Source organism: Manis javanica, chromosome 1, assembly GCF_040802235.1.
Source record: "Manis javanica isolate MJ-LG chromosome 1, MJ_LKY, whole genome shotgun sequence".
Lineage (NCBI taxonomy): Eukaryota > Metazoa > Chordata > Mammalia > Pholidota > Manidae > Manis > Manis javanica.
The window spans coordinates 224,925,770-224,945,274 of record NC_133156.1 but is presented as its reverse complement, the minus strand read 5'-3'; the positions used below and the strand labels follow the sequence as shown (position 1 = coordinate 224,945,274).

General features: G+C 44.0%; 1 protein-coding gene across 6 annotated transcripts in view; it reads left to right on the top strand.

The window, feature by feature from the left end:
* KLHL29 (kelch like family member 29) overlaps nt 1-19,505 on the top strand; it is a 296,154-nt gene that overhangs the window by 34,308 nt on the left and 242,341 nt on the right. For 2 of the 6 annotated variants that reach the window (XM_073215977.1, XM_073215993.1), the window contains exon 1: nt 833-853. The exons of the other annotated variants lie outside the window; for them this stretch is intronic. The gene's annotated coding sequence lies outside the window, so the exon portion shown is untranslated. Of the gene's footprint in view, nt 1-832; nt 854-19,505 lie in introns of those variants that run through there. 6 annotated transcript variants of the gene reach the window in all.

Below are 19,505 nucleotides of genomic sequence, written 5' to 3'. Positions count from 1 at the left end.
GCTCATCAGGAACCTAAGAATGGTATTTCTGCCAATTTGCCTCAAAGTCATTTTTTTCTAAATCTATAAGTAGTGATCATCTGATCCAAGTTCTTATATAGGTCATCTAAATGTCTTTAGTACATTAAGTGAGAGGAAAAGAGAAGTGGATTGGCAGGAGGCAGGGTACGGAAAAAACAAAGATAATTTAACTAGCTCATCTTTTTATTGATTAGAAAAAAGTATTACCAGCAATGTGTTATTTTGAAGAACTTAAAATTCTCTCTCTCTCTGAATCCTGCTTTCTCTTATCATTTACATAGCATGTAAACACTACAATAATAATGCAGCTGATTTTCTTACACTCAAAATGCAAGAATTCTAAAGATCAGGTCACAAAAATATTTTTGTAGTCTATTTTTGAAGCTGATGCACATAATTAAGTTTCAATTATGTTTTAAATATATGTTGGTCCCAGAACCAAAATGTCATTTTTTTATTTTTCAACAAATCAGTCTTTCCTTGCACAACTAATTTAAAAGGAAATGAAATGTGTATAACTTGTTAAATGGGAAAGTGTTGAAATGTGTCCTTATATGTAATGAATGTTATTAAAAATTGTCTCTTAATGCTCATTTAATATAATCTTTGAATAATATACTCATATAAAATATTTAACTAAAAATCTTTTACTGTAAGCCATGCAAAAATGATAAAATGATTTTTTTTAATTGTAGGGAGTTTGTGAAATTATGGATTACTCTGAGAAGAGTTCATTAGTCAAAAACAGGATTGGAAATGCTGATCTAGAGACACAAAACCCAGGAACTAGCAGCAGAGAGCGGGAGCAGGGGAAGAGAGGCCAGCTGCAGAGGTGAGGTTTGGGAGGGCCCGGGCCTGGAGGGTGTGGAGCGTTCAGCACGTTGGGCTCTGGCAAATATTTCTCTCCCCAGTCACCTGCCAGAAACCATCCCCTTAGCAAATGCTGAAAGCTAGCCAGAAGCAAGGATACCTATCAGTGCCGCCTTTACCTCTTGTTTCCTGAAACTAAGTTACAGTGGAAAATGCATCCTTCAAAGACAGAAAGCCCAGTTGAACAGCAGGACCAAGACCCATTCTTATAGCCACTGATGAAGCATGTGAGTCCCCAGATAGCAGCCCCGAAAGGTGCATTCCGAACTAAGCCCCAGCTAAGCTGCTTTGCTGGCTTGCCTCAGATTAGACCAGGTGGATGGGCTGCAGGCGACATCATTTCCAAGAACTGGCTGTCACATGACTTGGCAGGACCATAGCAGCCAGACAGGATTTTGCCCCCGAACCATTTGTGAGAGCTGGAGGGACCACAGGGCACTGGTTACCCAGGCCAGCTCTTTTAATGTGTGAGGGACAAGTTGAGTCCTAGAGCTGGGAAGAGGCTTGTCTGCAGCCTCATTATGGCCCAAGAGGGTCCCACATTTGCATCCTTCAAGAGGGGTCTAGTTTAAGAGCATGCATCAGCTAAAAGGTGTTAATCATGTGGGAATTGTGCCCTTCCCATGCTCTGGGAGGTGGCCTCAGGGTCATGCAGAAAGGCTCTTGGGAGGGACAGCACAGACTCAGGAGAGGACTGTGTTCAGGAAAGAAGATGAACTTCAGCTGTGGCAGAAACCGTTCTACTGTGGTCGGGCTCTGTAGGTATTTTGTGACCCATCCTGCGGGAACATTTATTTATATCTATTCCAGTTGGTTGACCTGCCACAGCCCATCCTCAGATGTATCAATCCAAGGTACTATTATTTATAGAATCATTGGCTCACAAACTCTCCGAGGGCTCCCCTGACACGGGACTTCCCAGCCGCTGCTGGACTCCTCCAGGGACCGGAGCACATCCCCTGCACGCCTGTCCTTTCCTTCAGGTGCAGCCTGACTAAGGGGAAGCACCTCCTCTGCCAGCCTCTCCCCTCCTCTTCCAGTTCTTTCTGCCCCTTGTCGTCACCCAGAGCACACCTGGCTCACCTGCCACAGCCTTTCAGGTGGGAGCAGATGGTGACGAGACCCACCCTGTCGCTGCAAATAAATGCCGAGGCAGCGGTCATGTCTCCTCCCCCTGCTCTTCACACAGACTCTTCACGTCCTCGTAACATCTCATTCACGCATCTCTAAAGGGGCTGCAGTTTGTCCACACCCACGAAAAGTGTGGCCCTAGAACCAAATGCAGCTCTTGGAATGTTGAGCCGGGCCTCATAACAGGGGCAGCTCTTCTCGAAGCTTCTGTGTTGTAGTGCAGGTGATGGGAGTGAGGTTCGCATGAAGAACGGTAGAATCTCACCTCCAAAAGGGCCACGTGTGTCATTCAGAAAGAACATTTCTTTTGAAGGCCTTTTTCTGTTCTAACCAGAAAAGTAATGTCAGTTTTCTACAGAGTGATAGGGACTTGAGATGCTAAATGATTTACTTAATGATACATAGGCCTCTTGATAGGGCATTTCATGGGCCACATGACTGATAGAGACACCTGAATGTCCCTATTCTTTCCCAAACCTAAGGACCTAATTGTAGTTTGTGGTCCCCTGAAATCTCACAAGAAGGCGTCAGCTAATTACACAGCAGGATAATCATGCAAAAGCCTCTTCTCAGGACAGTGCATCCTGTTGATCATTCTAGGCCAAATATTTTTACAGTGTTCTATATTTACACCAAAATTGAGGTGAACTTCACATTGTGGCATTATCATAGGAAATGAAAGAATCTGTCTAAATTCACTCTTAATTGAATGACTTCTTTAACTTGCCAGGAAAGTCTATCAGAGTGGGAAGTCATGCTCTGAATGATGTGTACGGAAGAAAAATTGATACTGGTGGAAATACCATTTTTAAAAATTCTAGGTATTGATAGTAACTTTGTGTTCTGCATGAGACACAGAGGGGTGGCATGTTCTGCATGTCCACATAGTGTTTATTAGTTTGTAACTTTCTGCTGTGACATTCCACCATCACAGCAAAATTGCAACCTTTCAGTGCCTGCAGAACAGTCACGTTAAAGTGGCTTTGAGGGAGAGATAGCTCATGCGGTCGGGCGTTTTGGTGTCACACTCAATTGACTAAACATAGTCATTTTGGGTTCTATTATTGACTAATTTGGGTAATTCACCTACTGAGAAATATTTAAAGATAAAAATATAAAATCATGTTGGTTCATGAGTGAGGTCCTTGATGTCAATCCTGTGACATATTTTTAAACACTGGAGGCTGTTCTGAAAAAATATTCTGGCATGTTGTAGTTAAGTGGAACAGTGTTGGAAGCCCATCAGCTGTCTGTCCATCTTCCTCTGCTCATGAGCTATTTTATACCTGGGCAGCTCCAGTTTAATTGAGAATGCCAGTAACAAGTGTGCCAGAGTGTGACCCCATCTGGAGCCTTGATTTTGATTAGCCATCAGCATGCTCACAAGCTCATTTCTTGATTGGTGCTGAAATATGTCACACCCTGATGGAGCATAGCCAGCTGTCGCTGCTGATGGATTAATGACAGAACCCCTGCAGCGTGGCCTCACCCATGCCAGCAGCCTCCAGAGGGGACAGTTTGGCTGTGTCTGCAGGAGATCTTGGAAAGCCAGAGTGGGCAGCGTCTGGGAGTCTGTGTGGGCAGAAGTGGAGGGGAGCCGAATTCCCCAGGGACAGCTTGCTGTGTCTTTCTCTGTCCCCTGCGTGTGAGATTTGGGAACTTGAGGTCTGTATTCCCCTTGAAATGTTTTTGAGGTATTTAGAGTCTGGCATGGGCATAGGATTTTACTAGTTTTACCCCACTTCTATTCTGCTTTCTTTACCTCCCATAATCATTCTAACCTGTCTTACATGCAGTATATGTATTTCATCTCCTCTTATCTACCCATGCCAGCAATGACCACACACCCACTGTGTGCAGCCACCACTGCTGGAGTGCATCTGGGTCATAATTAATTTGGGGTAACCATATCTGCCTTCCACACCCCCTCACACGTCACGTTATGTTACCTGGGCTGAGCTGTGATCGATGCTAGGTATAAGTGGCTGAAATGAGTCAAACGGGAATGTATGGCTAAGTTGGGAGGAAGGGACCCCCTCTTCTGACTGGAGCTCAGCACGCCCTGAGGATTCTACAATATTTCACAAGGTGCAAGCAATGATTTTTGCCTCTTCAGACAATCCACGGCAAGTTCTGTGCTCCCTCGCTTGGCGAAGCCTAAGCTAGGCTGGGTCCTGGGCTTTCTTCCTGACTCTGCTGCCAACTCAAGGTATAACCTTAGTTGGGCAAGTGTTTCTCCTCTCTGGGTCTCAGCTTCCTACATGCACAACAAAGGGGCTCAGAACAAAAGATCAGCTCTTTGAATTATATTCATGAATATTTGCCTCTCACCAACCCAGACCTGCACTTAGGTACATATATATATATTCACACGCATGTGCACACACCCCCACACCCGCCCACACACACACTCAGCTGTGTCCTGACCCCTCACTAAGGAGTTCAAGGTCTGTCCTGTCCATGTCAGTCCCTTCTATGCAGCCCAGGGAGCCGTGGATGGGAGAAGCTGCTCCCAACAGCCATGGTGGGCTTCCCGCCATGTAAACCGCCATCCAGCCCTGAAGGACAGAGCAGCGCCCCGAATGTGGGCCCTCCCTGCACTGTGTAAATTTTCTTTTTGCTGTATAAGTAGCCCTACCAGAAGATTAGATGAGGGAAAGGGAAATCACCTATACCACCACTTCCCCAACAGCCACCACTGTCATTTTGTAGGATTCCTTCTAGTGATTTTTCAATTGTATATTTTACAATTTTTTTCATGCTTGGCACTGTGCTAGCTACTATACACATATTAATTACTTTTTGAATCTTTGCAACAGCCCTTCTGGATAGGAACTACAGACCCATTTTATAGAAGAGAAAACCAAATCGAGGCCGAGTGCATTGCTGAGGGTGCTCAGTTGCTAGGGCTGGGACTCGAACCCTTGTCTTATGCCCACAGACCCTCCCCTCCTTCCATTAGCACAGTGGTTCTAAAATGTCATCTGTACAAAAATCACCTGGGAAGCTTGTTAGAACCCAGAATGCCAGGCCCAACCTCCAGAGTTTTGGGTCCAGTGGGTATGGGGATTCTGCATTTCTAACAAACTCCCAGGAGATGTTGATTGTTGGTAGCCTGGGAGTTGCCTCTGAAAACTGCTATGCTGGTCTATACTGCATCCTTGGGGAGACCTTGTTCGATGTCCTGATTTTCCTGCTCATGCTTAGAGCATTCCCCTATGTTGCCATTTGGCTTCACGAACATCACTTTCAGTGGCTACCTGGTGTGGTGTGTGTTCTTTAAAAGAGATCAGTTGATTATTTGGTGCTCTGGAATTCACAGTCCATGCCTTCAGCTCAGAGCCAGGCAGACCACCCACAGTTATATCCTTCCCTGAGAAGCACTCTCCGGACTCTCCCTTTGGACCAAAACTGTACCTTGGATCATTTCATCAGTGCCCAGTGCCATTTCCTATTACCTAGATCTGACCCACTCTTCAAGCACAATCCAGCTTTCACCTCTGCCTGCAAGCCCACGCTACCTGCACCAGCCCCGAGGTGTCTCCTCCTTGCTGGGCACAGTGACATGGGTGTTACTGCAGTGGGTAGCCTCGCTTATAACCTGGGAATCAATTTTGTCACTTCTAGAGAGGGACCCTCAGATTCCAGAGCCACACACAGATCATCAGCCTCAAAGGTCCCTGGAAGAAGTTTGGCCGAGCTCGCTCATTTTACAGGTCATGAAACTGAAGCCCAGAGGCAAGGAGAATTGTCCCAGGTCACACAGAACACTGTCCCTAAAAACTCCAATTTGAATTGATTCATGACAGCTATAGAGTTTTTTTTTTTACTTTTCAGTTGATTTACCTTTACTGCTCAAAATGACTTCCCAGATATCCCTATCTGAATGCGTGTAGACTTGAGATAGACCAGCACAGCAGCCAACCGTCCCTCCCTGCCGTACAGCCTGGGGACTGCCCCTATCTTGCACAAAGGCCCTCTGGTACCCACGTGGGGAGCTGCTGGAGAAACCGCCGGATCTTGGATCCTATTCCAAACATTTGCAAGGCATCCACTGGAGCCTTGCATGCCCAGCTCTCCAGACTTTTCAGGGGCAAGAATTGAGTTTACAAGTGCCCAGAGCTTACAGACCAGTCCTTCACCCAAAAGCGGGACTTGCATGTAGAGCTCTGGGCAGAGAGCAGCAATGGAGTGAATAACATGGAAGGAAGCCACAGCTGGCCCTTCTCTGTGGGAAGGAAATGTGCCTGGAGGCTTCTGTTTTTATTATCTAACCAGTGTATTTTCTCTGAAGCAGACTCAAAATGAGGCGAGAATAATTATTCCCTGCAGCCCCAACTCCGCCTTGCCCCCTCGGGGGGCTGCCGTGCCCGGCTCTCGGCCAGCCCTGCTCCCGCTGCCCCTCTACCTGCAGCTGTCCCTCAGGGCTCGTGTGAATATGGGTGACAGCGGGTTATTCTTCACTTGAAATTTACCCTTATCTTTTTTTCTTATTATAAAAGCCGTACTGTATGTTCATTTACAATCAAATGAACAAAAAAGAAATAAATGAAAATGACCTCATAATACTACCCCAAGATCACCATAGTTCAAACCCGTGGGTATCCATTCCAGATCATCCTTTCACTCTTTTTGCTCATTCTCTCTTTCATTTCAGGTTTTTATGTACATATAAACATGCCGTTTAGTGTTACATAGAGTGTTTTTTTAACCTTAAATGAAATCATGCTTATGCATATTGTAACCTGCTTTTTTCACTTAGAGTGTCTTGGGCACCTTTCCATGTCAGTGCTTGAAGTCCTAACTCATCCTTGTTAAATAGCATTCAGAAATTAAGAATGCCAAAGCATTGATTTACACAATCCTCTTCTGTTGGCTATTTAAATTATTTTCAAGCCTGCCCTGTGACCCACACACACTCCTTTGTTCACTGCCCTCCTTCTTGCCCTCCAGCCGGCTCCCTCGACAAGGTTTCAGAGCACGCTGCGTCAGCCAGCACATGCCTCTCCTCGGGTTCTCTCCAGCCCCTGGGAGGGTGGACGGCTATCCCGGGCCTGAGTCTCCACCAGCAAAAGCGTTGGCTCTGTGACAGGAAGAACTATAAAGCATGTACTGAAAACTCTGTGCAGAGTTACTAGGGCTCCTGAATTATGGGGCTAGAGAACTATTAGGATGTTACCCGGATTCTTTGCTACACGACCATCCCCAGGAGGAAATGTGAAGTTGCCCCAGAGGCCACAGGCTTACACATCACCTTGAGTGCCATCCAGGTGTCCTGGCACTTCTGGGGCTGGGAAGAAACTGCATCCCTGCATGTATCTGGGAGGAGAAGGGCACTGCTTGAAGGCACATCACAGAGGGGAACGGATTCCTAATCAGATTTTACAAAGCAGTAACAGTGTCTTTCTAAAGATGAAAAATACAGCTGTCAAAATGCAGCAGGTTTCCTCCCTCTTTGAGGCTGTGTATGGTGTGGGGTGTGCAAGTGTGTAGAGTCCTTTAAAAAGGCCAGGCCTGTGGGGTATGGTCCAAAATCGGGATGCCAGGGGTTTGACAAAGCAAAGAGCCACAGTTTCAGTCTCTGTGGGAGAAACGGGTCTTGTCAAAACCCTCGTGTCAGGTGGGAGCACCAGTCAAGAATGCAACCCTAATCAAAACTTCAGGCAGTCGATAAATTACAGTTCCAGAGTGGTCTGAAGTTCTGATTTCATGCTTGGGCCTTTTTGACAGGAAGGAAGAAAGAAAGAAACTGGAGAGATTGAGATTCCTTCCCCCAGGCTATTTCTGGTAAACCAGTTACTAGGGTTTTATACACATTTTTACAAAAGGACAAATATGTGGGTCAGATGAAGTGGCTTTGCAGGGGGCTGGATTTTGACATGCTGTAAATAGTTGTCCATAATGGGGCAAGATTGGCTACCCTGAGCCGTGGAAATCGGCTGTCTTACCACCTGCCTAAGGGGTGTCTGGGAGCAGGGAGAAGGTCTGGGCTGGGGCTGGCAGAGGATGGCATCATAAACAAGACCTGCCCTCACAGAGCTCATGGAAATGTCAGCCCATAGCTCAGTGTAGTGCCCACTAGTGTGAGGCAGAAATTGGGCGTGACAAAGAGGTAAGGAGATGGGATTAATTCACTGGGTAAAGCACCCTAAAAGTGGCAGCATTTGAGTTTGGTGTTTGGAATGGGGCATGTCATGGTGAGGTGCATTCAGGGAGGTGACACTGTGACCAAAGACACAGAGACATGAAAACGCATGGTGAGCATCAAAGGCCCAAAGTCAGATGTTGGACAACGACACCAGGGAGGTAGACTGGGTCAGATTTCAAAGGACTTTAGGGCCATTCTGAGGCGTATCTACTTCAGACTGCTGGGGCCACTGGGTAGTTCTGTGTAAGTGATGGCAGCACACTAGAAAGATGGCTCTGTCAAGTGGAGGCTGAAGCTACGCTGGGTTAGAGAAGCTGGAGGACACTGATGTAGCACCCAGGTGGGTACGATCCAGGGGCAGTCCTGGTGGACTGAATTGACAGGGCTCGGGGGTAAGTTTAGATGACACAGTGAAGGAGAAGTCAAGCTCACCTCCCAAGTTTGGGAAATGAGTTGCTGTTGCACGTAAATCAATTTTCTACTCCACTAAGTTTATTCATTTAAGTGCCCAAACTTAAATTAGGTCTTTTTTGAAGGAAGCTTTCTAAATAGGGACCATCGAACATCACCCTCTGCCTTTTTAAGCAAAGGAAGTAGAACATAATGTAACCGCTGTTTGGTGGGACTGTTGGTGTGAATAGTTAACTGTCCTCACTGTTGAGGTGTTTGGGACCCTTTGCTCTAGCACCCAATAGCTCCACACTATTACACTTAGCTAGTTTGGGGTCACACCTGAAAAAAAAAAAAAAGCTATTGCTTCCAGCTGCCATTTCTCAGCTGCAGAGCTTTTAGACCTTCATTCTCCCGCTATTTCTAATCTTCTGCCCAAGCTTTTCACATCTACAACTCTACATAAAGTTTATGGCCTGAGTGATGGTTGTTTCCATCGTTAAGGGGGGGGGGGGGTTCCTTCCAGTTACTTACACTTTCATAGCTTTACTGCAGAGGACTGAGCTCTAAGTGCACACAGATGTTTTTGTATTTCTTTAGTATTACCCACGGTGCCTAGCACTGTGCTGAGCACATCTTCCCAACTCGGTAAACACCCAGGGATTACCACGTGTAGATAGCCTTCTGTTTCTTTTTCCCATCATCAAAGGAGCTTTTCCTCCCTTGAAAGCTGGTGTTATAAAGCCATTTTGGAGATCCAGTTTTCCCTCCCTTAAATTAATTGTTTGGCAGTTACCCTCCGCACTGTGGAAGCCTGAGCTCCCAGAGCAGAGTAATGGTGCCTTTCTTCATTGTCTGCAGATTTAGGCACCCAGTGCAGCTCAGAGAAAAGCCACTGAGTCACAGGTGTGAGTCTGCAGAGTGACTCTCATTGCTGGGGGTACAAAACCACAGGTGTACATTCAGTGCTTGAAGCAGGAAGAGGAGCCTTGACGATTCTGAGGGTCTCAGGTCAAGTTAGCAGTGTGTAGACTTGGAATAATTTGGAAATGCCGCCACGCCTCCACAGCCTTGGCAAAGATGAGAATGATTTTGCCATTTGCTGTTGGGGCATCGTTTAAGCTCATGTCTTGCTAGGTCAATGCTTTCATGCCCAGAGCTGTAAATTAAAAATATGCCTTGGTCTTAGGTGCCATTTCTCTTGCTAGAAGCAGGGATCGTGTATTCCTTTGCAATTGCTGGGAGTATTGTAGACCAGGAGGAAGAGAATGGAGGATGCATGAGTTTAAGCATATCTTCCAAGGGGAATGAAACTGCAAACACAAATTCTCTCAGACCAGGAAGGAGCTGGTTTCCAGTAGCAAAAGCTCATCACAAGATCAGGACTCTCTGAAAATCAATCACCTGCTCTGTGGTTGAGCTGGGTCTCTGGCTTGATTGAAAGCCCTAGTTCAGCAGAATGTGTGAGCAAGGTGTAGTAAGTAGACCACATTTATGCAAACCAGCCTCAGAATTGGTTACTCAAAACTCGGATGACATCAACAATCTTCCTAATTTAGTTTACCTGGGAGCAGCTTATTGCAGCATCTCATGTAATGCCGTGAGATTGAGGCTGGTTTCATGATACATCAGATTGCAATTGTAATTGCAAGAATCCTGCAGTGTTCTGGCCCTCCTTCATTTTAATATGGTCTTTAATGCTTTAATCCCACTTTTGGGTGAATTGGAGGCATCCTTCTTGCTAGACAGACTAAGAAGGAAGGCACTATCTCTTACGTGGGTGACATAGGTTTGTTTTCTCAGATCTAGAAAGGTCTTAACAAAATACAGCCTCTGCTTTCTAATTATTACCTCAAAGATGGCTGCCGAATAATTATTTTAAACCCTATAGCAAACATCTTGTCTCAGTTTATATATTGCTAGGCAAAAACCCACCCCACAATTTAGTGGCTTACAAGAACAACAGTCATTTATTTGCTCAGGATTTTCCAGTTTGGGCAGCGCTCAGCTGGGACAGTTCATCTCTGCTCTTCATGATGTGGGCTGGAGTGCCTCGGCTGAGGCTGGGAGATGTATTTCCAAGAATTGCTCATTCCCATAGCTGGCAAGCTGGAGCTGGCTGTTGGCTGGGGCTGTTGACTGGTGCCTTGGTTGCTTTCCAGGAGGCCCCTCCATGTGGCTAGGTTCAGTTTTCACAGCATGGTGGCTGAGTTCTGAGAGGACATATCCTAAGAATGAAAGTTCCCAGAGGACAAGCCCCGCTGTGCAAGCACTTATCAAGCTGCCTCTTGTACCGTGCTTGCTTGTATCTCATTGGCTAAAGCCAGTCACATAGTGTGGCAAGCAGCATAATGGCCTCCTAAAGATGCCCACATCCTAATACCCAAAAACCATGACTATGTTATCTTTCACATGGCAGAGTAGAGATTGTGTGTGTGGGTATGATTAAATTAAGGATCTTGAGATGAAGAGGTTATCCCAGATTATATGGGTGGCCCAAAGTAATCAGAAAGGTCTTTAAAAGTGAAAGACGGCGGGCAGGAGAGTCAGCCCCAGAGAAAAAAATGTGAGAACAGAAGAGTTTGGAGCAATGCAGAGGTTGGCTTTGAAGATGGTGGAAGGGGCCATGAGCAAAGGAATGTAGGTAGACACTCAAAGCTGGAAAAGACAAGGAAATGGATCTCTGTCTAGAGCCTCTAGAAGGAATGCCCTGCTCACACCTTGATTTTAGTTCAGTGAGATTCATTTTAGGCTCCTGACCTCCAGAACCATAAGATAACCAATTTGTTTTGTTTTGTTTTTGTTTTTCAATTTGTTTTGTTTTAAGCCACTAAGTTTGTGGCAATTTGTTACAGCAACCATAGGAAACTAATGTACATGCCCAAAAGTACATTTTGAAAACTAGAATATCATGGGGTTTTCTTCAGGAAGTTGTTTTGATCAAAGGTAAATATTTCATGGTGCCTTATCATAATTTTTCCTGGTCAAGTAGGCATTTAGTTATCTATGCTTTTATAATTATGCCAAGCTAAACTTGTGACTGCCATGCTGAATGTGACACCATTTTAGGCCCTCGTATTGGAACCAATATAGGATTCTTTTTCCTTTCCCCAATTTTCGTTATGAAAAATGTCAAACAGAGAGAAAAATTGAAGAAATAGCACAATGAATTTCTGGATACCCACCAGCTAGATTCAATCACTGTCAGTATTCTGTTGTGTTTGTTTAATTTGCAGGTATGTGCTCATAATTTTTTTGCTGAACCATTTGAAAGTTTCAGACACCCAAACCCTTCATCCCCAAATACTTCAGCATATGTGTCCTAAGTATAAGGATATTCTCCCCATACCGCATTGCTATTATCACATCTAAGAAGGTTCATCATTCCCTAATATAATCTAACATCCAATCTACATTCAAATTTCCCTAGTGGTCCAAAAACCCTTTTTTGTAGCTTTTTAAAAATCCACTCATATGTTCCATTTAGTTGTTAATATCTCTTTATTCTTTTATTCTAAAGCAACCCCACCCCTTTTCTCTCCTTTCATAACATTGAGGAGACCAGGCCAGTTGTCTTGCAGAATGTTCCACATCCTGAATTTGCCCAGTTATTTCCTGCAGTGGTGTCTGACTTGCTCCTCTACCCCTGTTCCAATACCCCTGTAGGGCCTGTAAATTGGACGTTAGATTTAAAGGCTTGGTTGGGTTTCAGGTTCTACACTTTTGTCAAGAATATCCCATACATGGTGCTGTGTCCCTCTCATGGCCTCACACCAGAGATACATAATGTCAGGTGTCCCCTGTTCATGAAGTTAAGTTTAGTCATTGGATTAAAAGTGATAATCATCAGATCACACCACTTTAGAGTAGGTTTCTCTGTCTGTATTGCAAGGAGTCTGTGGGGTGATACCTTGGCACTGCCCAAATATTCTGTTTCCAATAACTTTTCATCTAACTGCTTTTGGATGCCTTGAGAACCCTTACCCAAGCCAGCTATTTCAGGTATAGAATGGTGGTTTTCTAATTCCATCATTCTTTTTACGTTTATTAGCTGAAAGCTTTTGTAAAGAATAGCTCCTGTGCTTCCTTGAGCCCTTCCTTGCTTTTAAGCACAGTATATCCCAGACAGACCTTGTATTTTTTCTGTTCCACACCTAGATTCAGCCATTTTCCTGAGGAATCCTGGTTCTGTGTAGTGTGGAATTTAAAACCAAGATCTAGGTACTAGGGTTGTTCATTCTGGGGTCATTTAGTGGATAGACCCTGGAAATATATTTATTTAATAAATTTTGTGTTCAAATTGATATTTCTGATTCAAATTTAATATTCAAGGTATTTTTCTTAACTCCTTAGTTTTTTTTTAATATTCATCTCTTCTCAAACTGAAAATTTGCTACATATTACCATATTTACCTGTTTGTGCATAGTATACTTACATACATAAAATAGTTTCAAGCTTATAACATCAATATTATTACTAACAAATAAAACTATTACTGTTTGCACTTCTGTTTGACCTTAGACTATATACTATTATGAAAGCACAGAGAACTATGTTCAAAAGTCCTTCCATGGTGATTATGTTATCAATTTGATAAACAAGTCTATTTATTGACCTTTGTTTTGGATTGTAAAGTTAACCTCTCCTTCTTTCTCAAATGAACTTTTTTTGAAAATGTAAAACATGTACATGGTTTCAAAATCAAAACTTAATAATAGGGAGACCTCATAGAAATCTTGGTTCCATACATGTCTTTTGCACCCTATACCCCAACATAGGTAACCATTTTGTTAGCTGTTGATTTATCTTTCCAGTGTATCTTTTTGTAAACGGAGCAAATTGATATTCATTCTTATTTCCCCTTCTTTCTTCAACAACAGTAAGTGTAGTGTGTATTCTTCACATTGCTTCGTCCACTTTTCAGTATAGCCCTGAGGGCCCTCGCATCTGTGCATCAGGGCCATCTCTCATCCCCCCACCCCCACCCCACAGAGTGGCCCTACGAGGGTGCACTCAGCCAGTCCTTAGCAATGGGCTCTTGGTTTGTTTCTGATCTTTTCTTTTACCAACAATGCTGTGATGAGTAATCTCTAGCACCTATTTGTGTCATACACTGGGAGGTATAGCTTCAAGTGGAATTAGTGAGTCGAAAGATAAAAACATATGTAATTTTGTCAGGTATAAGTTCTCTGGGGTTGCGCCATTGTGCATTCCCTGAGTGATGTGTGAGAATAGCTGGGTCTCCACAGCCTGAACCACAAAATGCTCGAATTCTGCCGATAGGAGAGTATGAGATGCTATTTCAGCCTAGTTCTGATTAATGTTTATGTTTTTATGAGTAAGGCTGAGCATTTTTTCATAAGTGTAAAGGCCATTTCCCTTTCTCTTTCTATGAACAGTTTACATCTTTTGTTCCTTTTCCTGTCTTGCCTTTGGCTCATTTCTTCTAAATTTTAAGAGCTTTTTCTAATATTGGAGAGATTAGACCTTTGTCTCTAAGTTGCAAATGTTTTCCTTTCTCCATTTTGTCATTTGTCTTTTGACTTTACTTATATGTATTTTGCCTTGCATTTGTCTTATTTATTTTTATGCAGACAAATTAATCAATCTTGTATTACCTCTGGATTTTGAGTCCAAAGTAGAAAGGTCTCCCAGGTTATAAAGGAATTCACCCATGTTTTCTTCTAGGGCATGTATGATTTCATTGTTTATTCAGGTAACCTAATCCATTTGCAGTTTATTCTGGTGAATGGTGGGAGATACAGATTCAATTTTATGTTGTTTCAAAAGGCCATGCAAGATTTGAGTTGCCATCTTTATCATGTTCTGAATTTTCACATGTATCTGGGTCTACTTGTGAGTTTTCTCTTCTGCTGCCTGATCTGTCAGACCTGAGATTCATGAAGGTCATCCTGACACACCTCCAGATGGAGGGACAATGTGTCTGTTCCATAGTCCAGAGTCAGCCCAACCCAGAGGATGAAAACTCATGAGTGAGCAGATAACTTTAGTACGGAGTAGCCACTATCCATATGATTGGACTGTAATTTAGATTATAACAGACTCTCTGCAACCAAAATTGTACCAACAGCTTTATTGAGGGCAACAGTATTTACAAATACTCTAAAAGCCCCTCCAGGGTCGTGCTGGACTGCAGACATACCTTGGCAATACTGCACGCTCTGTCCCAGACCACTGCAACAAAGCAAAGATCGCAAGGAAGTGAGTCAAATGAACTTTTTGTTTCCCAGTGCATATAAAAGTTATGTTTATACCATGCTATAGTCTATTAAGTGTGCAATAGTGTTGTCTAAAACAACAAAGTACCTTAATTTTAAAATATTTTATTGCTGCCATATGCTAATCATCCAAGTTTTCAGCAAATCATAATCACTGATCACAGCGCCATAACAAATAAAATAATGATGAAAAAGTTTGAAATGTAAGAATTAACCAAAATGTGACAGAGACATGAAGTGAACAAATGCTATTGGGTAAATAACACTGAGAAACTTGCTCAACTCAGGGTTGCCACAAACCTTCACTTTGTAAAAAACTTAGTATCTGTGAAGCTCAGTAAAGCAAAGCACAATAAAATGAAGTGTGCCGGTCTTAGGTGCCATTTACCAACCGCACTGTGTCGACTCCCTGTGGAACTGCTCTTGATGAACAGCACTTTAGTGACGATGGGTCATGGTGCTATAATGAGGGATGTGCTAAGAAAAAAATCCTGTGGAACTCCAGGGTGTAGTGGGCATTCATTTTATCGTTCTCTCACTCCTGCTTTTGTCTTATTTTCCTATATTTATCTTGATTTCCTGACATGATTTTACATGTATCTTTTTTAAAATTATTTTTAATGCATCTTTGTGAATGGTTTTTGGAGGTGGGGGATATGTGTTTGAAGGAGAAGGGAAAGAAGGGAGGGAATCACCCGAGACTGATAGCTTTACACTGCTGGACTATATAAACGATGCCCAGTCCTTGATTCCAGTGGAGATTTACCACACATTTCAAAGAAAGTTTTCTTTGACAGGTTTACCTAATGCAGAGAATACCTTTGCTTCCAGGTCAAGCAGTTTCCAGCCTTTGAATCTTATCATTTTAGATCAGGGAGGAATGAATGCAGAAGGATTTTAAAAGCAAATACAGGTTCAGGCAAGTACTTTAGTGACCGAAGTCAGCTTGAGGCATTCATGTTTGACTTCACTGCACACATCTGCTCCCTGACTCACGTTGCCATGGTGGGCCTGTGCTGGAGTGCGCACTGCGTTACCCCGTGGGCCCAGTGCAGACCTTTCTGCTGGCACTCATCACCATGCGGTCCCTGTTTCTCCTACCTCTTGGAACTACCCCATTGGTCCAGCTGCCCTTGTAACCTGTGTATAGACCACACCACCTCTAGGAACCCTTAGCTGCCTCTTCCCCTTAAATTCCCTTTGCTCCAGTCTCCCTGCCCTGCGCGCTGCTTATACTAAAGGTAACTAAATTGACCTTGCTTCCCTGCTTCATAAATTCATTTACAACTTCATCAAAAGTATGCACACAGAATCCAGGAGCTACGATGGCATTCCCTGAGTGTCTATGTGGTCCTCCCTGTAGTGAGGAAGCAGAGCAGGACGTGGACCCTGCCCTGCAGGGGTGCCACACAGGTGGCCCAGGCATAAGCACGTACAGGACAGGCTCTGCAGAGGATGCAGTGAGTGGGGATCATGGCCCTGAGACTGCTCCCTGGGGATGCCCAGAGCTGTGGGTAAAATAAACCTCAGAACTGAACTCCTGCCACCAAAGTGGTTCCTGGATGCTGGAGGCCGCTGTTTCAAAGTTTGCGACTTCTTCCTGGGCTCTGTTAACACTGGTCCTTTTCTTCCCGAAGTCATGCCACTGTCCTCCGCTCCGCCCGACATGTCTTCCTTTGGTGACTTGTCCTCCTGTTCTGTTAAATGTCTGAAGAGAGAAAATAGCTTTGCTGAAGTCATTGCTGGAAGGTGCCTGCATTGGTTGCATGTGGTCGAGTGTTCTTACAAAATATAAAAAGTTGCCCATCGCAAATCAGCCTGCATGTCTCTTCCCAACACTGATGACTGCCTTGGCTCGGACCCAGCTGACCTCCGTGGCTGACCATTGTTCCATCAGCTGCTGCACTTAGGCTGTGATCATGTTATTATTCCTTATGCAAAGGCCTGTATCCCTTTTCCGCTAATCCAAAATAGAAAAAGCTCTGGAAACAGGAAACTATTTGACAGCGAAAGCTGACCTACTGCTGTGAGGTCATTCAGGGTCCTTATTTATTCCAGTAAATGTAAATATTCCTACTTTTTTTTATTTGAGAGGGCATCTCATATTTATTGATCAAATGGTTGTAAACAGTTAACAACAATAAAATTCTGTACAGGGGACTCAATGCACAATCATTAATCCACTCCAAGTCTAATTCTCATCAGTCTCGGATCTTCTGAAGCACAACGAACAAGTTCTTACATGGTGTACAAATTCTTACATAGTGAATAAGTTCTTACATGGTGAACAGTACAAGGGCAGTCATCACAGAAACTTTCGGTTTTGATCACGCATTATGACCTATAAACAATCAGGTCAAATATGAATATTCGTTTTATTTTTATACTTGATTTATATGTGAATCCCACATTTCTCCCTTATTATTATTATTATTATTATTTTTAATAAAATGCTGAAGTGGTAGGTAGATGCAAGATAAAGGTAGAAAACATAGTTTAGTGCTGTAAGAAAGCAAATGTAGATGATCAGGTGTGTGCCTACAAGCTAAGTATTAAAATATTCCTACTTTTTACTATAGAAATATTAGTGTGTCTGACTCTTGGATGCTGTTCTAGAATCTCCTGAGAGTATCATGACATATGACATTTGAATTCTGAATTTCAAAGCAGATCTGGTCCCAAGGACTTGAGATAAGGGATTGTGGGCCTGGATAAAACCAGAGGCTTAAGATGCCTATAATTTCACACCATATGACTGAAAAGATAACTCTTGTATAGAGTGAAGGGTGAAACTATGTGATGCCCAAGACTTTAAAAATATCCAAACCCAATCAATATCGGAACAGCTTCCTCATCCCTCAAAAATCCACAAGACATCCATAAAGCCTGGAAGAAAGTCCCCAAATCAGAATGTAATAGGATGTCTCATGATCCCCATAATCTGCCAACTGTGGGTGCCCTGACACCAGCAGGCTTCTAGAAATCTAATGTTAGTAAGATTTTCAATGCTTTCCATATGTCAGGCACTGTTCTAATTGCTTAATAAGGATTATCTAATCAAATCCTCATGAAAACACTTTGAGACATAAAATATCGGTATCCCTTTTCAGATAAGGAAACTGAGGCCCATGGAGATTAAGTGTATCCATCACAGCTCAGAAGCCAGAAAACAGAAAACCTCTCTCGCTCTTTAGCAGAGATTAATAGAAGGAACTGGGAGTTTCCAAAAGCATTACATGGACAGGATCTAGGCTTAGCCTCCAGGAACGATTCCCAACACAACCCTGCAGAACAGGACCACCAGAATCTCTGCATCTACAGGTGGGATGGGTGGGAATCAGGACCCCACTAGGAGAACTATCAACTTCAAGAAACTCACCTTTGCTGCCATGCAGGGATCAGCAGGGGTCCCCGTGAGTGCTGGCCTCGGAGTTGCATCTGCTGCATGGGTACTTTGCTTTCTGCACACCACAAAGCCAGTGACTTGTCTCCTTGCCTCTGCTTAGCAGAAAAACAGCAGGATCTATAGCCATATGGCTCCCACCTCATTCCCTTGGCCTCTCAAGTCATATACAAGCACATCTGCTTGGTAGAACATAAAACACATCAAGATGCCTGGAAGTACAAGGGAGTATGCCCTTGCGGCTTTCTCAGCTTCGCATACAGGAAGGCACACGAGGAGGGCTGAACGGATGTTGAATGAGTCGGTTGGTGGTTCCATGCATTAAGCAACTTCCCAAAGGTGACACAGAAAGTGGTGGAATCGGTATTCAAGCCAGGCCATCTGGCTGCAGAGTCTAAGCTCTGCACATTCTACTGCCTCTCCTGTCCCATGAGCTCATGCCTGGGCCTGCTAGCCCCCCATGACGTGTCTTCTCCATGCTGTCTTCTTTCAGCAGTCTACAGCTAGCTGATTCATGTGTCAGTATGGCTCAAGGGAGCCTCTAAAACTAGACTGTGAATCCTTTGGGGACTGGGATTAATGATTCCATATACCATGGATTATCTCTATCTACCACATACTGGCTATGTGTATCAGTTACTTAATGACCCAACAATGCTTCAAAACAAGCCACCACAAAACTCAGTGACTTAAGACACAATAAGCATCTAGTATTGCTCATCTAGTCTGTAGGTTGGCTGGTTCTTCTGGTCTTAGCCTCTGTGGGTCCCTTATGTGGCTCTGTGATCTTGGCTGGGCTCGCTCAGACTTTGGTTGGGCTGACAGATCTCTGGCTAGGCAGGCTGGTGTCCCATCCCACAGCAAGCCTGGCCACCATGTTTTTAAGCAGTTTCTCAGAAGTGGGAGAGGATGTGGAAATGCACATGTACTTTCCCAAATCATCTCATATGGTCATGCTCAGGGTCAAGTGGAAAGGTTACTAGAAAGTTACAGGGCAAAAGGTGTCGCTATAAGGAGGCCATAAGTTGGGCCCTCAACTGTAGCCATAGTATTTAACCTTTCAGATGAGCCTGTGCACCTAGATACCTTGGAAAGCGCTGTTTGGATGGGAGACATGGAGGGCCAGGCCTTCTGGAACCCTGCAGGGTCAAATCTAATGCAGAATTCAGTACCTGGGAGCTGTCCAGCAAGGTTCTGCATAAACTGAATTGTCTGTTCTTTTGGCTGGTTCGGTTCTGTGCTCAAACCAGGTTGACCAGCTGACTCAGGGACACAGCCATTAACTTGCAGGGCCTCTGCTTA